The sequence below is a fragment of the Candoia aspera genome, chromosome 5, assembly GCF_035149785.1.
Source record: "Candoia aspera isolate rCanAsp1 chromosome 5, rCanAsp1.hap2, whole genome shotgun sequence".
NCBI lineage: Eukaryota > Metazoa > Chordata > Lepidosauria > Squamata > Boidae > Candoia > Candoia aspera.
The window spans coordinates 9307943-9329641 of record NC_086157.1 but is presented as its reverse complement, the minus strand read 5'-3'; the positions used below and the strand labels follow the sequence as shown (position 1 = coordinate 9329641).

At 39.7% G+C, this 21699-nt stretch overlaps 2 protein-coding genes across 3 annotated transcripts in view; one reads left to right on the top strand and one right to left on the bottom strand.

Annotated features, from left to right (window-relative positions):
• The window catches only part of WBP4 (WW domain binding protein 4), a 352512-nt gene that overhangs the window by 16783 nt on the left and 314030 nt on the right, over positions 1-21699 (bottom strand). The gene's annotated exons all lie outside the window — the stretch shown is intronic.
• ELF1 (E74 like ETS transcription factor 1) overlaps positions 1-21699 on the top strand; it is a 71254-nt gene that overhangs the window by 7948 nt on the left and 41607 nt on the right. The window contains exon 1 of one of the 2 annotated variants that reach the window (XM_063304556.1): positions 9412-9483. The exons of the other annotated variant lie outside the window; for it this stretch is intronic. The gene's annotated coding sequence lies outside the window, so the exon portion shown is untranslated. Of the gene's footprint in view, positions 1-9411; positions 9484-21699 lie in introns of those variants that run through there. 2 annotated transcript variants of the gene reach the window in all.

The window sequence follows — 21699 nt, the reverse complement described above, 5'->3', positions numbered from 1 at the left end:
TTCAGACCACTGCTGCAGTATGCCCAGAAATCCTTTGCCAGCACAGTTGGATATACTAATGTGCAAACATATACACGCCTTATGAACACAAAGCTCAGTAAGGCCAAAGTGAAATTAGAAGGAATACTGCTCTCAAAGGCAGAAGACAGGAAGAAGACTGGTGTGCACAATTTATATACATGAAAAAAGAAGCTAATAATAAATTGTATTCAGGAGAAAAATAAATGAGGGAGGAAGGCTGAGTAAAAAAAACAAACAACCTAGTACAATTTAAAGTTATTCAAAAATTAGAATAAAAAAACAAATGAAAAGAGAGGAGGGAAAGGACAAACAAGGAACTTGAATTAACCAGTCGCAGGAGGATGAAGCAAAAATGGAAATGAAGATGATGAAATAAATAGGTTTTTTTAAAGAGACGCTGTACAAAAACAGATCTGGAGCTGTGGTGAAAGGTGCGTGCAGTGGCAGAGGATATATGCCAGCCACACTGCAACCCCGCAATTTTGTCACCCTTTTCAAAAGACTGTGATTGGGGTGGCCAGTTGCAGATACTCCTCTGAATTGAGGATCGGCATGCTGAGCCCTTTTTTTCCTTCCCCATTGTATGTCCAAGCGCCAAAGTTCACTATTGAAATCATACCTTTTTGGGTGCGTATGTGTTGAAAGATGCCCTTGCCTCCCCAGCATACTTTCTTGATATCCCAAATTGCTCCTGCTCACATTGGGTTCAGAGTTCAGGCCACATCAAGGCATGCTCCTAGAAAAGCGTGTTTCTTTTACTTGAAAATGTTACAAAGAACATGTGGATTGAATTAAGGAATGCTAAACCCAAGAAGTTCTTTAGACTACCAAAGCTGGCTAGAACTCATCTTCAAAAAATCCAGCTCTGGTCATCCCTTTTTAGCAGTAACTTTAACATTAGTTGTCTTGCTATTTTGTTAGACAGTTGGAATAAGGAATCCTGATTAGTAGACTGCAGATCTTTCTATCACTGATTTACTGTGTTGAACTTCATAACAACATATAGGCATCTGAGAATTTTGAATGAATTCCAGAAGAGCCTTGTGCTGAACTTCTACTAGACTTTATTCTGTGATTTTTCTGTGAATCATACATTCAAGATGGACAACAGGAGTTCATATAGTAGGAAATTTTAGTTGGTTGTAACTTTTGTTGCAACATTTGGTGTTAACCTTCAGGAGAGTCTAGTGGTTCAATATCTTCAAATATTTATGTCATGAAATATGCTTCAAAAATCTGCTTTCTCAAACAGAATATATGGGTATTATACACTTTTGTAATAATTCCATAAACCTTGAAGATTGTGCACATAAGATGTATAATAATTGGTTGTAGTGTTTTTGTTGGTGGTGGTGTTGATGAATATCTGTCTTTTCTCTCAACAGATCAAAGTGACATATTTATTTATTCTATGCCAGTTTATCATTGCAATAATTCTATGGACTGAACTAAGCTTAGTGCCCGGCCAAGGGCTACCCATTCAGCTTCATGACTAGGTGTAGAGAACCACAGAGATGACGTTGGAGAAATAACGAGACATCAGTTAACAAAACATGATATAAGTGCAGGACAGGAAGAGAACATTAGACACAAACTCCAACTGCCTCCACCTTAACTCTCTTGGGTATAAGAGGGGAAATGGTGTCGAGCTTTCAAGGTTCTGTTACTATAGCCTGTATCAATGAAACAGAGTTCCAGTATTACTCATGGCCTGCCTTGAAGGATGAAATGTGAATCTGCATCTCTTGGGTTCTAGTTCAACAGTCCAACTGTCATTTATCTGGGTTAGAATGTAGAGATCTGGGAATTCTTAATTTATAATGGAACCAAGTCAGTATCCATCTTTGAACTCTTGTTATTTTCTGAGAGATTTGCTTTTTTTTTTTTACATATATAGGGAAAAGAAGTTGAATTTTTTCAGAAGGATCTCAGGGAGCAAGTATTTTCTCTTTTGGATCCTTCTCTTGGTCTTAGAATCAAATCAGCAACACTTTCCAGCTCGATTGCTCTCTGTTGTTGATTTTATATCAAATTATGAATTAGTAATGCAGGCTCGGGGTTGTATTTCTGTGGGCAGGTCATTTCTTATGGCTATCTAGTCTCTTGGGGTAGAGATAACTCATCCCCATAAGTAGGGCTTAAATGAAGTCATTGCTCTTCCCTCAGCCAGCATTTATATGAGAATTCTCTTGATCTATTACCATCTTATAACCATGAACATTGCCTATAAATACTCCAAAAGCAACTTTGCTAGAAATGACCAAGCCTTATAAGTGATTGGTGTGTAGCAAATCCTGTTTTTTAAAAAATCATTTTAAATTAAGGTGAAAATACATTTAGATTTTCAAAGAGCTTGAGAAATTTTAAACAAGGGTTTGAAAGGAGCATAAGACCAAAAGGGGAGGAGGGACCTAGTAACACTTCGTATCTGAAGAATGAGATTCTACATCTTCTCTATATCTGTATGCATTGAATAAGAAGGTTAGTAATATAAACTATTTTTTATGATTACCCTTGTATGCCAAGGTTTGGGTAAACTTGGTAACTAGCCATTATTTATTTATTTTAATCAAAATTGCCTAGCTCTCATTTTGACAATTAAAAGATATTTGCTAAATGTTTTGCTTACGTTTGGGTCTTCAAGTGTTAAAAGGACACAGTCGCTGCCAAAACTAGCATAAACTGTGCATCAGAAGCCATCGTGGCCTTAGATTACGAGATGTGTCCCATCCTGTAGCAGGAGCTATGGAATGAGCACTGCTGTATGTCGTACTGTCTCATGCGCCTTATGTCAATGCGTTGGCCTCAGTGTCTACCTCAGGAGGAAAAGCTAGGTCAAGTGAAGTGTGGAACTTGGGCACTGCCACATGCTGCCCCCTAAACCACCTTTTGTCACTGCTGGCAACCTGTTTGTGACTCTCTGACATTAATCATTTGCAATTGTTCACTCTAAACATTACATTTCCTTTTTGGTTGTGGCTTATAATCCATGTGACGGGGTGAGCTCCCATTGCTAGTTCCAGCTCCTGCCAACCTAGCAGTTCGAAAACATGCAAATGTGAGTAGATTAATAGGTACCGCTTCGGCTGGCAGGTAACAGCGTTCTGTTTAGTTATGCCGGCCACATGACCACGGAAGTGTCTACGGACAAACGCCGGCTCTTCGGCTTTGAAAAGGAGATGAGCACCACCCCCTAGAGTCGGACACGACTGGACTTAATGTCAAGGGAAACCTTTACCTTTACTTATATTCAGCCTAAAAAGTATAACCCAGCCTTTCTCAACCTTTTGACCCTGGAGGAACCCTTGAAATATTTTTCAGGCCGCGGGGAACCCCTGCCCATTTGGGCTCAAATATAGGCCAGAAGTTACAAAATTATATCCGTTTCATGGGTAGGCCTGTATATATATATGCATGAACAGTGTTCTTAAACTAAAAATAAGGAATGGAACTTCTTTAATGTGAAGTTGGCTGAATTTGAAATATTTTTTTAAATAAATCATGGCCTCCCAGGGAACCCCAGTGATCTCTCTCAGAACCTAGAGATCTACAGAACCCTGGTTGAGAAACCCCGGTATAACTCCTCCCTATTGAGCTTGCTTAAATTATCTTAAGCTGTTTAGCTGCTTTTTTTTTTACCATTTAACAAATTGAAATGTATTTGCTAATATCATAACTTCAACTTGTGCAGTATGAATATTTGATCAAAGTGTTCTTCAGCCCTATTCCTTATGCTAGAATTATTTTTAGTCCATTAGTCCAAACTTCCTTGTTTTGTGTTCATGCTGTGAGTATTTAGCTAGGGAATGCGTATTTGGATTAAATTCCATATCTTCTCAGATGGGGAAAGCCTGTTGGAAAACTTGTAAAGGAATGTAGGTGCTGGTTGTAGCCATCCTCCCCAGGCTGGCTTTTATGCACTTAGTGCAACAGAATTGCATGTGCAAACAAGTTTTCTATTTCTGTTTCTGCATTGTTTATAAACAAACTCAGATTTATTTCGTAGGCTGGTGTGGGGAATCTATAATTCTCAAGAACGTGCCAAACTAAAACGCCCAGCTATGGTGAAAAGTGCAGAAAATTGTAGGTCAGCAACAGTTGGAGAACACAGGCTATTGCTCAGACTGTTTAGAATTATCTTCTAATCCTAGTCTATTCACATTTTTAAATTGTATGTTAAAAACTATGCATCCCAACTTCATGAAGTCACAGGGCTTCCATGATGAGATAGTTGCATTTTAACTAGCTTGCTGAGGAATGATCAAGATGCATTAGTTTAAAAATTTCCCTCAAATATATTTATTGTTTTTAAATTTGTGTTCATTTTTGTATGCTCATACCATACTTGCACATTTTCCTTTTGGCTGTTTAGATACTAACAAAACCTAAGGAAAAGAAATGACTTTTTTATTTTTATTAAGTGGTTATAATATCTTTCGAAAATATTTGACACGCTAATGCAGAGGAAATATAAAATCAACTTGTACTCGTAAAAGATGTCCTAAGGCAGGGCAGGCAGCCTTATATTTTCTAAATATTTAGTCTAACTCTCACAGTTCCTTACCGTGCTGGCTAGGGCTGCGCAAAGGGAAGAGTAGAAATATTCTAGTCTGTTATGATTTTGAATCTTATGTCCTTTATATTGCAAAATTATGCATATAGTCTAGGTTAAATCGTATGGGTTTGGCAGTCGTTTTAGATGGTTGTATTTCTCTCAGTATACTACTGTAATGTCTCAAAACACTGTTTTGGGTACCAAATTGTGCACTACTTTAATAGGGTCGTCACAACAATTTGGAGGTTGCTTCATGTAACCATTTCTTGAAGGCGTATCTCATCTGCTTTGAGAGCCTCTTGAGGTCATTTGTGCTGGTATCTGCATGCACAGGAGGCTCTCCTCCTGGCAGCAGTTCCAGTAGAAAGGTATATGCTATATAGGCATACCTATGTAGAGATGACGACTAAGTAGCGATGACTGGGGGAGGCAATGGCAAACCACCCCGCTCTATAGTCTGCCAAGAAAATGTTGCGAAAGGGGTGTCCTGCCGAAGGGTCAGACATGACTCGGTGCTGGCACAGGGGACCTTTCACCTTCACCATGTAGAGATGACTATAGAAGACCTTGGAAGCTGCTTCTCTGAGCTTTCAAAGATACGGGGTTGCATCCTTGTTCGAGAACTGCCACTTTTTCACTGCACTGCCCTGAGCCAAGTTCTCCATCTGGTGTGCACAGCCCAAACTCTAGTATGTTCTGAGTAATACATTTGGACACAAGTAGAGGTTTTGTATTGTTTCCAGATTAAGAGTCAGCTGAAAGCCATTTTATAATTTTTTTTGCTATCAAAACATTTGGGGGGAAGGTTAGGCTAAATCCTGGCTTGCCATTAATATGTGATGACAGTTAATTAAAAGGTTGGGACCTGATAGTTCTGCTCTTTACTTTTAGCAGAAGCAGGTGACCGTTTTGGGCCCAGGAATAAATTTTGAGAATGCACGGTGGATGCACTCCCAAAATAATTGCTGAGAAACTTGTCCATGCCCAAAATGTGGCCATGGTGTTAATAACCATCATAAAACACCCGGTTATCAGAAGGAAAACCAGTCTCCCAGGATGTTCTCTACCATCCCAGGGCCACTGGTGTGAATACATATGTTGTCAGATGCCAGTGCATTGCTGCAGAGGAGTATGGAAGTGGCCTTGACAATGGAATGCAACAGCCATTAGTAGGCTGACATTATTTCCTTGAGACAAAAATGGGGCATTGGGATGGCAAAACGGGACAGGAACGGAGGCGGCAGCAGGCTGGAGAAGTGCAGGAGGGCTGAAGGCAGCGGCGAGCTGGGACAGAAGAACAGGAATGGAGGAGTCTAGTGAATGGTTGTCCCCGACAACCTGCTCCTCTCTGGCGTGCCCTTTTATTTTATTTTATTTTATTCCCACCATTTTGGCCTGAGAGCCAATCAGCTTCTTTCCTGCTGGGCACGCTTTTCCAACCGTCTTCCACTGCACTGATTGGCAGCAGCGACTCTCCCTCTTGCTCACCGCCAATCAGCTGTTCCTGCGGTTCCACTCTAGGTTTCCCGCTGGATTGAGAACTACTGCCAAGTCAGCCTCCTTTCCAATTTCGATTTCAATTTTTCCCCGCTTTTCCCAATACGGCTCCCTTGTTTTTAAAAAACGGGAAATTGACATATTAAAATGACGGGACGGTCGGGAAATGTTAAAAAAACAGGACTGTCCCACTCAAAACGGGATGTATGGTCAGCCTAGCCATTAGTCCAGAAAGACAAGAGACGGTGATGAAGAAACTCAGGGTAGCCCCATCTTGGCTCTCTTTGGTATAAGAGAGAACAACTCTGCCAGGTTCTTCCATGATTCTGCTATTATACCCTATAACAATAGTTTGGTTGATGTCTGTCTCCTGACGTGGCCTGTCTTGAAGGGCCGACATTTGCTTTGTTGCATAGCAGCTTTCTATGTTTTAAAAAAACATGAAGAAGTGTGATAGGCACACATAGTGTCTATGGGCTCAGTGTGTTGTCCACTAGGGTTAAGATCCACGCTGAAGGATACTGTCATGCGCTGCCTACCTCTGAATAATTCTCAGACACTGGTTCTGTGGAACAGGCTCTGATTTATTCACAGTGTAGGTACAGTATAGGAAAAAAGCTGAGAGTGACAGGAGCGCGCCGGTGCGGGGTTTAAATACCCCGCGCCGGTCAGCGCCCCCTCACTCGCGGTTACGTCACCCCCCTTTGTCCAACACGTTGTCCTGCCGGTAGGTGAGGGGTTGCGAGGCCCTGCTGGCGTTCCGGGATCGCCCATCATCGGTTTCTCTATTCCTCCGGTGATTGCTGTCAGCTGGGCGATCTCCGTTGCGTTAGCGCTAACAGCTTGGGTGTGCCTCGCGATCCGTTTAGCCATTGTTTCTTGTCCTTCAGTCTTTGTGAGTTAATGGCTACTTATCTTGAGCCCCTTCCCCTGTTTCCTTGCTATTGTCATGTGTGCCATTGCGCTGATGTCTTCAGCTCAACGGCACTCATGACAGATACTTCTTTGCAGAAAGATTTGGGCACAGCACATCAAGAAACGGATGGTTGCCCCAATAGTTCTAACTCTTCGTCCAATAACGTATCTGCAACGTTGTTGTTGTTAGTTGCTGTCACGTCCTTTATGACTCACGGCGACCCTCCGTATAACAGAACGAAATGCCGTTCGGTCTTGCGCCATACGCCTGACTGTTCCAGTGTCTGCATCCACTGTTGCTGTAAGCGTATCAATCCATCGCGTTGAAGGTCTTCCTCTTTTCCGCTGGCCTAAAGCCCCGTGTTTCAGCCATGCTGACACACTTCTCAGGGCCTGTTTTGGGTTTTTCAGGGTATGGCTCAAAACACTTCAAAAACCAGCAAAACTGGTTTGATTGAATCCATGCACAATAAAGAATTCTGTAGTTCAGCTTCCAGTTCTTTGAAACACATTTTCTTTACATTCATCTCTGATTATATTCCGGGGGGGGGGGGAAATTTGGGACAGGGTAGGAAGAGGACTGTTGTGGTCACTGTCTTAGCTTTTGGCTGCAGCTGTTACAAAGGATGGGAATGAGGCTTTTCAGAGCAAAACCCTTGCAATTGTGCCATTTTTTTGGCTGACCTACTTAAAATTCTTTATTTTTTTGTCATTAACTGTGATAGCTAATGCATCCTAGCAATTGAGAGGCCAAATTACAAACCCAAGGAATGATTGTTCTGCTTTAAACCCATTAAGCCATATAGATTTGCTTACCTATCTTCAGTATGGATTTATGGTTATTACTGATATTGCAATAAAATTATGGATTAATCCTTATCCCAAACTTGTAGCACAGGGATTGGAAACATGTGGCTCTCCACTCCCAGCAGCCAAGTCAGCAGGTCTAATGGTAAGGAGTCCTGGAAATTGAACTTCAGGAATTTATGGAAGGAAACATCGTTCCTATTTTCGCTGTAAAGTTTTTAAAATTGTTGAATTACTGCTGTGTATAATGTGGATTATTCCATACATACACAAATGACTGTGCATATTGAAATAAGGTGACTGTGGAATTGCTTAGGGTATATATTTAGAAAAGCGTTGTTCTTTGAAATTGAGCAAAACATTTTCTTGAAAAAAAAATCATACCATACTCTCCTTTCTTTCCTTTCTTTCATTGTACAATTTGTGGACATGGTTGCATTGCTGTTATCTTCAGCACCTGCCTTCAGGTTTATGGTGTTGTTTTCCTTGAGTTTACCTTGTGGAAATAGGAATGATTATGTTTTGGTTGATTAGAAGCAGGCATTTGAGGCTGTAGAACCTGCACGTGTTCACCAGCAGGGTCAAGCAGTGGTGAGCTGCAGATGAAACCCAGACTGGGTGGGCGAGCAGAAGCTTGGTCACCCACGTGACTTTTATTTTTTGAAGCCACTCCTGGTGTGTACTGTCAACTGTGGGTTTCCTGAGGATATGCCTAATTATGCAGCATGCTGGTTCTGGGACAGGCGCCAGGGCTACCTGCCTTCAGTAATTTGGACATCTTTTGACCTGAGTTGGCATCTCCTTTTCAGTGTTTTTCTGCTTCTTTGCTAGTCCTAAGTAGGGTAATAACTTGTGACTTCTGTTCAGATTTTTGTTTTGGACAGGGTGATTTTTCTCTGCCCCAAGTTCCTTTCTTGAGCTGTTGCTTCTCAAAACGTTTCTTAAAGACAGTTGTCTTGCAAATGGAGAAGTACATATTTGTCTCTTGAATCCAAAAAGAGGGGACAGGGAAGGGAAATTTATATAAAAAAGGCGGTCTTCTGTTACAAAGATAGGACAGTTAAAGAACCTTCCCCCCCCCTTCCTGCTCATTTAACAAGGTCTGGCATGTGTGAAAAAATTACTAGTGTAACCCCCCCCCCAAATAATAATCATGATTTTGTTTAATTGAAGTGAGCAATATTCAAATTCATTTTAACCCAGTTTTTTTTAAAAAAATAGTTAAATTGGTTTGGAGTATACAGTATTTGCTAATTGATCATTAACTTTTCTAAACGTTGGATTACTTCATTTATTTAGCGAGGAGAATGCAGGGAACTTGATCTGACAGAGCAGCGTATGTTCTCCTGGTCTTTTTTGGCCCACTTGTTGAGTGTGCTGCCCGTGTTTTCCACTTTGTGTAGCAATTGTTCGGCCTTTGCTCTTGCTAGCTAAGGTGTGGCTGACTGATTAAGGCTGTTCTCTCTTTTCTCTCTTACCTGAAGATTTGCATGTTTGACCTGGTGGAGTAATTGGGCCCACGGCAACCTGGGCGTGCCTCTCTGAGAAACACTTAGTTTCATGTATGAGTCATAAGCTGGAGCTCAGCACCACTTCCCCAATCTACAGTAGCCATTTTAACTGCACAAAACTGCTGGATTTCTAGGTATTGTCTAGCATTTGGGACCCCACACGCTACGTAGATCAAGGTAATTTTGATTGACTTGATTTAGTAAAATCTCTATAACTTCCGTTGATTGATTCTAGTAGAGGATTATGTGCATGCTGAGTTGAAAAAAAAACAGACACGGGTGTGTGCTTTTGACTCAGTTAATAAATGAAACTGTGTCCCAGGCTTAGTTGCATTTAACAAACAATATGGAACAGGGAATGTTTTCTAGAGCGTTTTACTTTTTTTTTTCTTCTGCCCACCTAAAACAATTTTGTTTAGGAGAGTCAAAAGAGAAAAACTGAAACTTTTTTTTTTTTAGCTCAGTTGATTCTGATGAAAAATGAAAATAGGGTTAAGAGGCTGGTCAGCCTAACTAATTACCAGTAACTGCAACATAAATCTGCATTAGCTTTTGAATGAGGAGAAGGAAACACAGTTCCTCCTAAGTGAAATAAAGTCAGCACGATGGAATACAAATAAATGCATTTTAGATACAAGCTTTCCTTCTAAACTGAATATAAAGTGTTCTCCTTGCACGTTGCGTTTCTGAAGCATGGAATAGACGGGCCTGTTGAAATGCTTCAGCTGGCATATTGGTAAACTATTTGGATTATTTACTTGAGAATGTGCATCTTTCTGCCAAGCATGTTTGCTATAATTCTTTGTTGTTCATTGCGGTTGACTTACTCCGTATGGCCGTGGTTGCTTAATATCGGCTATGACATTCTGCTAGACTTACTGAATTGGGGAGTTTCTGTGGGGATGGTTGCCAAAGGTTTGGGTTGTGACTAAGTTGTCAACTGCTACATGGAAGAGTCTGTTTTTGTGGGGGAAAGAGTAAGGAGAAGGGCTTGAAAGGTACGTCTCATAATTTCAGCTTGTCAAGAAATGTTCCCTAAATCAGCTTTCACTGACCTGGTGCCTCCAGACCTGGGATTACACCCTACATTACATCTATCTAATAATTGGCCCTGCTGCCTGAGATGATGGGTCTCTAATCCATTATATTTGAAGGATGCTAGATTGAAGAAAATTGTGAGAAAGTATTTAGATGGTTTTTTTTCCTGTTATTTGGGCAGTATTTGTTGTTTCCTTAACTGAACATTTGTCTGAGAAAGATTGGCCTTTAATTTCATTTTCTAATGAAAACAAAACTTGCTCAACTTTTAAAACTGAATTGGATTTCTCAAAACAGTGGTTGTACTGCCAGGCAGTAATTTTGTCAGCATATGTATAAATAAATTGGCATTGCTCACTGTACTGTTAGAGCTATTTACAATTATTATCCCATTCTAAGCCTGAAAGGAGTGCCAAACTAGAGTGCATTTCTCTGCCTTGGTTATTGCTATTGAATTTTGGGTCCTGCTGTTTTGTTTCAGGGTTTTTTTTAAATTAACAGTTTCAGCAGCTTTTTCAGTGTTTAATATTTTAAGTGATAGCGTTTCCTAGCTTTAGGAGCTTGGGTAGAAAATAATAGGAGCTTCCCTATTTAATTTTTAAAAATTAACTATTAAAGTCCACATTTACGCATAGTACTGAAAAATATATAACTATTAACTAGTTTTATCTGATGGCTATTTAACAGCAGATTATCAGTAGTAAATCGCTCTTGAAAGTGATGAGATTTTATAGAGAATTCAGGATAGTGAATTGTGTAGGTAAATTGGAAAAACGTCTGGTGGAGGATGTAGGCTGTTGGGGCATATCAAAAGTATCTTGTTTTGCATTCCTGTTGCTTAATGATGAATTGAATGTCATATTGAAGTTCTGTGATTGCTTTCTGCTGCTATCAAGGTAAATAAATGGAGGCCAGATCTGATTGTGATGCTGAATATATTTAACTCTTGTCCTTTAGTGCCATTTTCTTGGTTCAAAATTCTGGGAATATGGAAAACTTAAGAGATATCAGCTGGTTACCTCCATGACAATTTAAGTTTTGTTCAATTTAGGGCAGAGTCACTTTTGTTTAGAGTAAATTATAATGCAATCAATACATGCATTTATTTCAATATGAATTAGTTCCTTCATATAATCGTCTTCTGAGACTCTACTGGTTTGCCTAAGGGTTTATTGGTACGCCCATGAAGACTTAGAAGCTGTCACCTTACATTAGTGTTGATATTGTCCATTATAAAATCTTCTCAATTGGGTTATGCACACTGGAGCTGTGGAATCATTGTTTCATTTTCTGAACAAAATAATACGTTAGTTCTAAACTGTTGAAAATATTTAATAGAACTGTGAAATGACAGTGCCCTCTTTTTTTTGCCACAGGACACAATAACCCGGATTCTTGCTGCTTTTTGAGATAAGGGCTTGCTAGGGTGTCCTTTGAGTGAACTATAATAATATTTTAGATGCGATATTGAAACCAAAATGTTGAATAAAATAGGTTCTATACAACACTGCCTGGACTGTTATTAGTTAGAATTGGTTAGAGATGATGCGTTGATTTCCCAGGTGACTCTCACAGACCTATTTACACTTTTTAAAAAAATGAGTATTAATAACCCTATGTAAATATTTTAAAAAATTATATACTATTGTTCATTCTAGAATAAAGGAAAATGTAGTACAAGGAATCAGCATTTAAACCAGACAGGAAAATTAATAAGGTTTGAAGTTATGATACAACTGATAAACTACAAGATAAAAATCTAACAAAACCAATAATCCTACAGTAGCTTTGTGTTCATGATTGAGGGGTACTTCTTATGTAATACCAGGACTTCGATGGTAGAAGATCACCAGACTTTTCATATCTCCTCTTTCCAAAAAGCATGAAAGTCCCTGAATTATTTTTACAATATGTTGTCATTATATGGATACAGGCACAATTAAAAATGAGCAGCAAAAGTAATAATGTCCATGTGATTATCGGTCATCCTAACCTTCATAGAGACAGGAATTCATACAATGCCAAACACATCCATATGGAAAAAAAATATGCAAATTAGTTGTAGACTTGTTAAGTTAAATGCATTTAAATTGTTCCTGTTCAAACATTTTTTAATGAGCTGTTACTTAGAAGATGCTTGACAGAGGATAGGTAGACTAGCAACTAACTGCAGTCCCAAACACAGTTAGCTTGCTTGTTTTCTGTGTGAGATATCTCCATTGCTTGTACTTTATGGGATAGCAGTTCAGCAGGTAATAACATGAATTTTAGCAATGCCTAAGAAACTGCTCTTTATAAAGAGATTGCAAATTTCATACATACATTTGAACCTACAGTACATTCAGATACGAAACATTGGTTTTACAAAATGGAATTCTAAAGGCAGGAACTAGAATAACATCAGAGTTTAATAAGAAAGATTGATCTAATTGGTGAAATCCAACTTTATTTTTGTGGAAGTTCTCTGTACTCCTGTTCTTTCAAATGCTATTTGTACATTCACACCTGAATCAATTTTTCGTTTCATCATAAATTTTACCAAGTTTTAATTCAAGTTGTGAATTTTTGAGTACAGCACTCACTTTTGTGAACTGTAAAGATTTATTGCTTTCTTGAGGCATGTATAAAAACAGAATAATATTTTAATGAGTAATCTGATACTGTATAGAGATGAATGACAAAAATGCCTGTTATTTCTTGTGGCAGTATTTGGCATTTGAGATTGTAAAACAGAACCAAAACTTTTAGTTCAAGAAGTGTACGAAGCCTTCTTTATGGACAGCAAAGTCTTTAAGATGTTTGGTGCTTTGAGTTCAGTCCTATGAAGTAAGAACTAGCAGGCTTCTGAATAGTTTCAGTTCCTTTAACAGTACATTTCTTTTTTTTTTTCCCACCACAATTTACAGAAGTGGCTTTTAGATGATGAAAGCTCTTCAGCTGGTTGTGTATGCACAGACATATATGGTTTCTTTAAGTGTCCTCCTCCCTCCCCCCAATATGTTAACCTTGGTTACCTAGCATTATGCTAGATACTTATTTTGGAAACTATTGGATTTGATGAGAGGAAAGCAAACTAGACTGAGTTAGGATGGGTAGGTTAACTTTTGATCAGTGCTTGCTTTTACAACATCTAATTGAAATATACAGTATATATTAGTGCCCAGAGGAGCCCTGTGTATATTATTTATTGGCTTTAGAATCACCTTTGACTCTACAGTATTTCTAGGCAGCAATTGTGGAATAAATTGGAGGCTTCATCTGTTGATGGCCACCTGCTGACAGTCATCAAAATATTGCATAATAATACATCCAAATAAAGCTTGACCATTCAGGTCAGCGTTTTGCCATGGTGGCTACCTACACAAGTGTCAAACAAGAGTGTTTTAGCTCCCCTGCTGTTTCATTTCTTCATCAACAATATAGTGGAAAAACTCACAACACCAGAACATCACTCCCCAAGTACCTGCTGCATTACTTTTATCTGCTGGTGATTCAGCCATTATCTCAACTTCATCCATTGGACTGAAGAGAGCATTAAGAGCAATTGATTCTTATTGCACAAATCATGATCTTGTTATCAGCTATCAAAAACAAAAAAATACGGTATTTTCAAAGAGACCTGTTAGATATAAACATAGATGGCAAATCGATGGGAACACCATTGAACTGGTTTAGACCTTCAACTATATTGGAATTGTTTTCCAAACTAAAGGCTACAGGAGGGCCCAAATTCAGTCTTTCAAATATAAGGTTAAAAGGATTGTAGCTATTCATCTTAAGGTTCTTCTGTACAAAGGGAAGTATTTATATACCAGATGGATTAAAAATGTTTGAAGCCAGCATAATTGCAGAACTATCTTACCAGTCCAAATATGTGCCTATAGGACATAGAGCCATTAGAAACTTCAGTCAAGTTTCTTAAGGGACACATTTCTGATGCATCCCAAACTTAGTCTTTCAGGCTGAGGCTGATTAGAATTAATTAACTCAAGCACAGATAGCACTTGCTAGCTATTGGCTTAAATTCATTTTCAATCCAAGCAGTTTGGCTGCTTTGACCTTCAAAGATAATTTTAATCTTCATGGTGGAAATCAGTTTGTTCCACCTTAAGGTGCTGTTGACTCTCTCCTAATGCACTGATCTCTTTGGGCTTTGAACACACCAAATCATTCTTCAAGCAACACACTATAGATTGACATGCAAAATGATTTCAGCCATGGGCCATCTTGCTTCACCCCAGTAAGACCGGATAAAAGTGTTGCTCCTGCCCATTATTTGAACCCAAAACTACCAGAAACACTTTTACACTGCCCTGTTGTAACACCCTTCCATCTCCTCTTTTGTAGGCAGTTCCTAAAAAGCAGCGTCTCTGTCCATGTGTGAGGTAGAAATTGTGGGTCATGTATTGCTGACTGCCTCTTTTATAGAAACATTAAGGCTCTATAAATTTCCCCATTTATAACACGATACCCAGGCAGGGCGAAAGATGACTACCTCAGTCTCCTAGTAGCTAATCAGGAGGTGGAGATCTTAGACAGACTACTTGAATTTTGTAAGTTGGCTATGATGAGATGCTTCAAGAGGGATGAGCACGATCATTTTATTTTAGTCATGTTAACAAAATTTTCTATGTACTTTGGTATACCATTTTACATAGATTATGCTTTGCTTTTGATGTATCTATTTCACTGTCACCTTACTTTTTAAGTAGTTCTGGTCTAAGACCTAAACCAAACCAAACCAAACCAAACTTCATTATTGTTTTCCTAAAGCTTGTAGCAAGAGCCGTTTTGTGTAGTGGTGAGAGGCACCAGATTAGAAACTTGGAGACCCTGAGTTCCAGTGCCACCTTAGGCACGAAACCAGGCGGGTGACTTTGGACCAGTCCCCCTCTCTCAGCTCTAGGAAGAAGGCAATGGCAAACCACGTCTGAAAAACGTTGCCGGGAAAACTGGGTGGGCTTGTCTGTGTAGGTGCCAGGAGTCAAGAGTGACCTGAAGGTGCAAACACCCAAAGCTTGTAGCACTAAAAGCATTGTCTCCGCTACTGTGCTTTGATGGGATGAAATGTTTTGGAGCAATTGTCAAGAAAAGATGCAGCAATGAAGGCAGGAAACAGTTGTCACTTGTGCTTCATAGCTGTATGCCTGCTTCCTGTCAGTTAGACCACTAGCAGTGGAATAGATGAATCAAGATACTGTGCCACCTTAATTTTTTTCATATTGGCCATTGTCTAACAGTGCTTTAAAGAAGAAAACTATCTTGACATTGAACATCTTTTCCTTCAGTTGTATGTTTAAAACGTTCTCCTTAGGACCAAACTATAGCCATTAGAAGGGGGATGTTTCCAAAGCTGCAGGAGCCATCCAGATGATATCAGATTCATTTGCTTAGGTTTAGATGGAACACCAAGGGTTTTTTGTGTGCTAACGTATTTCAGAATTGCATGAAAACTTGTGTCTGTAATTCCCTGTCTGTCATAAACAAGGCATGCAAGACGGCATACTGAAGGTGCCAAAGTTGTCGTATCATCATCATGTCTCCTTCCTTGTTTGTTTCCCAACACCATTATTCATTTGCTGCTGCTTCTCTTTGGTATGAAGTGAAATGTTGCTTGCTGCAGCAACACAAAAGGGTGGTGAACCAAGGGCCTAGAAAGGGAAAGGGGGGGGGGAAGGAAAAAAAAAAGGGAGGGAAAGAAGTCCTACTTTCCTTACCTCCTTGTTCAGAATGAGACAGAAAGGATCTCCGGTTCTTTTCTTGTTTCACTAGAGAAACGTGCAAGTTCTTGATTTTTTCTGAAACTGAACACTGTTGGTTATAAATACTTTTTCCTGAGCCCTTGATAAATACCTAAATGCAAAGCTCTTTGTGATTATATGCTAGCTATTTTTTGTTGTGTTAAATAATTTTGTTATTTGACATTCGCAGTAGCTTGAAAAGCGTTAATAGGCCTTGTGCTATTATGAGATTGTCCGGTATTCACTGCTGTAAATTTAAAGAACATAATTCTTTCAACCAACTAAATTAACCTTAAAGTTGAACTCAGCTTTTTCCTGATGTAATATGGGAGTGGATTGCCATTGCTGCCTTCTGGCACATTTCTTCAGCTTTCCAATCTAGCCTTTAGCCTTGGTGATTCTCCATCTAAAACTGGAGGTGATTATTTTAATGTGTGTGTGTGTGTGTGTGTGTGTGTGTGTGTAAATAAATAAATAAAGTACAGGTGTTTATTACCTTGGTTGAAACAAGCACCTTATCCGAACATCACCGGGTAAGTCCAAAATCAGTGTTATCTTTCTTCCAAATATCAAGGTCTTGGACAAGAATAAGATTGTAGTATCAAGTACAGGTAGTCCTCAGTTAACAACGGTAATTGGGACTGGGAATTCCATTGCTATAAGCAATGTGGTTGTAAAGTGTAATGTCATGTGACCGCACCAATTTACGACAGGTGTTCCAGCAGTTCCAGTTGCAGTTGTTAGTTGAATCCTGTCTGGTCACTAGGTGTGATGTCATGTGATCTCCATTTGCAACCTCCTGCTGGCTTCCCCATTGACTTCGCTTGTCAGAAGCCAGCAGTGAAGGTCACAAATGGCAATCATGTGACCATGGGATGCTGCAACCATCATAATTGCAATCCGGTGTGTGGAGATACTGCAACGCCTGCAACTTTGAGGACCAACTGTAAGTCTCCTCGTTCAGCATGGTTGTCACTTCGAATGGTCACTGAATGAATGGTTGTTAACTGAGGACTACCTGTATGCTTGTTTTTTCCCCCCAACACAGCTTGTTTTTCTTGCTTTAAAACTTCCAGTTGGTGGTCTGATACTAATTTGAATGATGGGCTTAGTATGCTCTATGCTAGTCACGTTACCCCAAGAGAATAAGATACACTTAAGCAAGTGGTATTACCTTGAACCAGTCATACTTAAAAAGAGGTCATATATGACCAAGCCCTTGTATATTATTGAGAGATGTGTCTTTATTTTGTATTGTCACAGCCTTGAGGGGTTAAATGTTTCTAGAGATGGGGAATTGCTGTATTACACTTTAGTTTGTTTTCCATTTTGAATTTACCAAGTAGGATAAAGGGTAAGACGTATTTACTGTGCCTTCTTCCTCCTTTTACTCTGAAGAATTAAAGTGTTGAGATGGGCACTGATTCCTCTTTTAAAACCTGCCTGTTCCTCTTTTAAAACCAGTCTGGTAGACAGTGAAGGTCATCACCAAACTAGTGCTTCCTGTTTGCCGTCTGGATCTTGGACTGTATTTCCAGAATCTTCAGCCTTTACTCATATTTTTAGTTTTATGAGCTTCTGATCCTGCTGTTTCAGTAGGATTTAAATTGTTTTAAGATTAGCACTGCAATTTTATATCCAATGTTTTGTTTTTATTCTGGGGAACCCAGTGGCATGTAAGATTGGGTAACAAATAAAACGTATCTTCTTATTTTGCTCTAAGCTTGAATCATAAAACTGTTGCTGCTGTTTACAGTTCTAAACATTATCATAGCAAGTAAAAATGCCAAGACAGGTATAGAGAATGAGAAGGGAGAAAATTCCAATATTTACTGCTGGGCAATACTTTTTATTAGGATCAGCCAGAATATCACAAATGAGTATGTGGCATAAGCTGTTGATTTCTCTGCAGTCCTTCATCAGGCAGGGCGGGGCTGAGGAAGACAAAAGTACAAAAATTACACAAGGTGATGTAGCCATGAAGCATTCACGTAGAACCTGTCCTGAGATGCAAACTGAGGATTAATGTGAGTCAGTAGCAAGTGCTACAGATGATATTTTTACATTCTGGGACAAAAAAGCAATAAATTACTCTTATCCCATCTCTCATTCTGAAAATACAAAACCAGGTGGCTCCTGTCATGGCTGAAGCACACGAATTCCCAGTAAATCAAAACATGAAAGTCTTTATATTACTTATATTAAGGTTTAATTTTAAATGGTTATGATGATCTTTGGCCACTGGTTGAAGTATGGAAGAATAGAGGGTATTAAGTTCCATTAACTTCATACGTTTAGGTGTGAAGTGCATACTTTATATGAGAAAGACTTCTTGATGGCGAGTTGAAAATGAACAGGCTCATTATTAAAATGTTGCCCTTGGGAACACACTTGGTGGCCGGTCTCCAAAACTAATGGAACCTAACCTTGAGTGATGGCTACTTGCCTCTTGTTGAAATACTGCCTGGGTTCTCTGCCAGGGCTCAGGAATGCAGAAAGTCCATGCCAGTTCCAGAGCACTGTGCAAATCTCATACTGAGTATAACTCAGGAGCAAACGAGAGCCAACTCGAGTAGATTGCATTGTGGGAGGAGCTGGGGGGATTACCAAAAAGGGAACTTCCTAGAACAGTAACAGCAAAGGGAGTTTCCTAGAAGAGACTGTGGTTGAAAAAAATAGCAAAAGAGACTCTCTGGATCTGGATAATTTAATTTTATCTTAATAAGGGTATGCATTAGCTTCTTGTATAAGAAGCAGCCTCTTTCCTCATTCTTTCCTTTTCAGTTCATGACACAGTTGGCCTTAGCCTTCTGTTATGGCCAAACCAGGATTTTTGTATGAGTTTCCAAATAAATCACCCCTGTATCACTGCTTCATGTTCTAGCTAGTTTAGAATCCATTAACCATAACTTTCAGATTCAGGCTTAGCAAAATGTCTTGCTTTCTGATCAAATGTGTTGACAAGGATTGGCATAAGTTTGGTTTCCTGGAACTGTTGAAATTAAGTGCAGCATACTAAAAGATTAGAACGTTGAGTCCTCAGAGGGACTATTTGATTTTGTACGCTTCTGATTGTCATGGCCGTGAAGTCCAGGGGGGCAGTACGGCTGCATCAAATCACTGTCACCCATTTAGCAGCACCCAGGGAGCACGTGTAGCTTAAGGAATGCTACAGACGTGGGTAACTTTTACTCCCCACTAAGTCCTCGCACTAACTGCCTACCTGGAGAATGGATTCCAAAGGAAAATGAAAAATGTCTCTGTCTTTCTTGACCTCTCGGCGGCCTACGACACTGTCTGGAGAGAAGGACTTCTCCTCAAACGAATCAAGGTTGTATCTTGCTGTAACACTATTGCCTTAATTGACAACATGCTGAGCAATAGGTTATTCCAAGACTCCACAGAATTTGACAGGAGTAGATATCACAAGCTGAATAATGGATTACCACAGGGATCAGTGTTATCCCCTACTCTCTTTAATTTGTATATACATGATCTCCCTGAAACTGTCTCTCAGAAATTTATTTATGCTGACAACATCAATCTTACAGTCAAAAGAACCAACTTCAGCAAAGCAGAGGATATCCTTTCTCAAGACCTTCAGAAGATGGATGACTGCTTCAAAAAATGGCACCTTCAACCAAGCCCATCAAAAACAGAACTAGCCACATTCCACCTCAGCAATACGCACGCAAACTACCAGCCTTCAGTGAAGTTCGGGAACCGTATTTTACAGTGTAATAACTCCCTGAAGTACCTGGGGGTAACATTGGACAGATCACTGACCTTCCAACAACATCTGGAAAAAACAGCTGCAAAATTGAAAAACCGCAACAATCTATTGAACAAACTGGCTGGAACATCCCAGGGTGCTGACGCTAACACCCTACGAACAACAGCCTCGGCCCTGGTTTATTCCACAGCCGCGTATTGTGCTGGTGTGTGGCTTAACAGCTCCCACACCCAATACTATAATTCTATAATAATAGTAATAATAGTATAATAATAGTAATAATTCTATAATAATAGAACTATTAACTCAGGCAATCAACCAAGCAGCAAACAACAGCCCAATCAAAGAACTCCCAAGGGGAGAACAACACCCCCACCAACACAAGCAGGGCAAGTCACTGTATATAAACTGAGAGCAAGGCCCCCTCCCTCTTTGCACTGAAGGTGTTGCCTAGTCTGGCAATGAAACGTCTGCAAGAAAACAACAAGGCTCAGAGAGCACCAAGGACTCCACAGTTCAACCCTGAGCTACAAATAATTTGCTTCCTCTGGCACACTACATTCTACCCCTGTGTACTGGCTACCAGTACTCAGCAATATCATACCACCCCACATCAGAAGACAACAAGCCCTCGCCTGGCTATGGTCAAGGATGTTGAACAAGGCCCTTCCTATTCATCAGGATATTGCACAGATCTCATAGGCCAGCTTGGAAAGCAGCCATACATCTAACATCTATCCAGTTCAATCCTAAGAATGCCTAGAGAGAGGAATGGTCCAAGTTGTCACATCGCGGCTTGCTCATTAGTGATCCCTCTTCCAAACCTCCTGGCTTTAACCTGCTTCGCTCTGTCTGGACGAAATTGAACAGAATCAGATGTCATACTGGAAGGAGTGGCTCTGCTCTGTGTCAGTGGGGCTGGAAAGATTCTCCTTGTTGTGACTGTGGTGCCGATATGCAAACTATTAAACATATTGTGCAAGAGTGCCCACGACATGCGTTCCCCGGCTCCGTAGAAGATCTGCACGAAGCAACACCAGAAGCGATCGCCTGGATAGCTGAACTGGACATCCAGTTATGAGGCCACTGCTGTATCCCTTCATCAGTTCTGTATATAATTGTGTGGACTGTGTGTATATATTTGCCCTTCCCTTGTCATGTAATCATCATATGCTATATATACTGAAAGATTACATTAAAAAATGAGGCACATCATAAGTAGGAGGACATTTTAATGGTATTTTATGTATGAAGGAGTCCAGCTGATATCGAAAGGGGTTAAATACGAAGCGACAAGTACAGACATACCTAGGTATGTAATAGTTTGTTTTTACAAGTGTTAGAAGTCTCGGTGGCTTGTATTTTGACATTAGGGTAGGACAGAATAATTCCTGAAAGAAAATAGACAGCAGTGTATAAGAACTGGAATTTCAAGTCTAACTGAATGGTATCAGCTGCTCTAGTAGGGGTCAGATGGTTCATGTTGATCCTTGTTGATAGCAAATGGAAGGGAGAGCATATGAATCTATATTCGTATTTTCGGTGGTATAATGACAATTAAATATGGAAAGCTTTCAGAGTTGGTCCTTGGTCATATGTCAGGCATTCTTTCAGAATAATAGTAGTTTTTTATACCCGGAAATTGAGATTGATGTGCTGCATCTAGGGTTTTGGAGACCCTCTTCAGTTTATGTGTTTATGTGTTGTTATTTTTACTTGTCTTTTCAGTGAATGAAGCACATTCTGAATGTTTGTCAGCATCCTGTGTATATCTCCCAGTTGGTGGGACGTGGGCAATGGTACTGTATGCTGGCTTGCAAGTTTTTCTCTGAATTAAAAATCCTAAATTGTATAAGTCGTGTATGCATATTGTATAAGAGA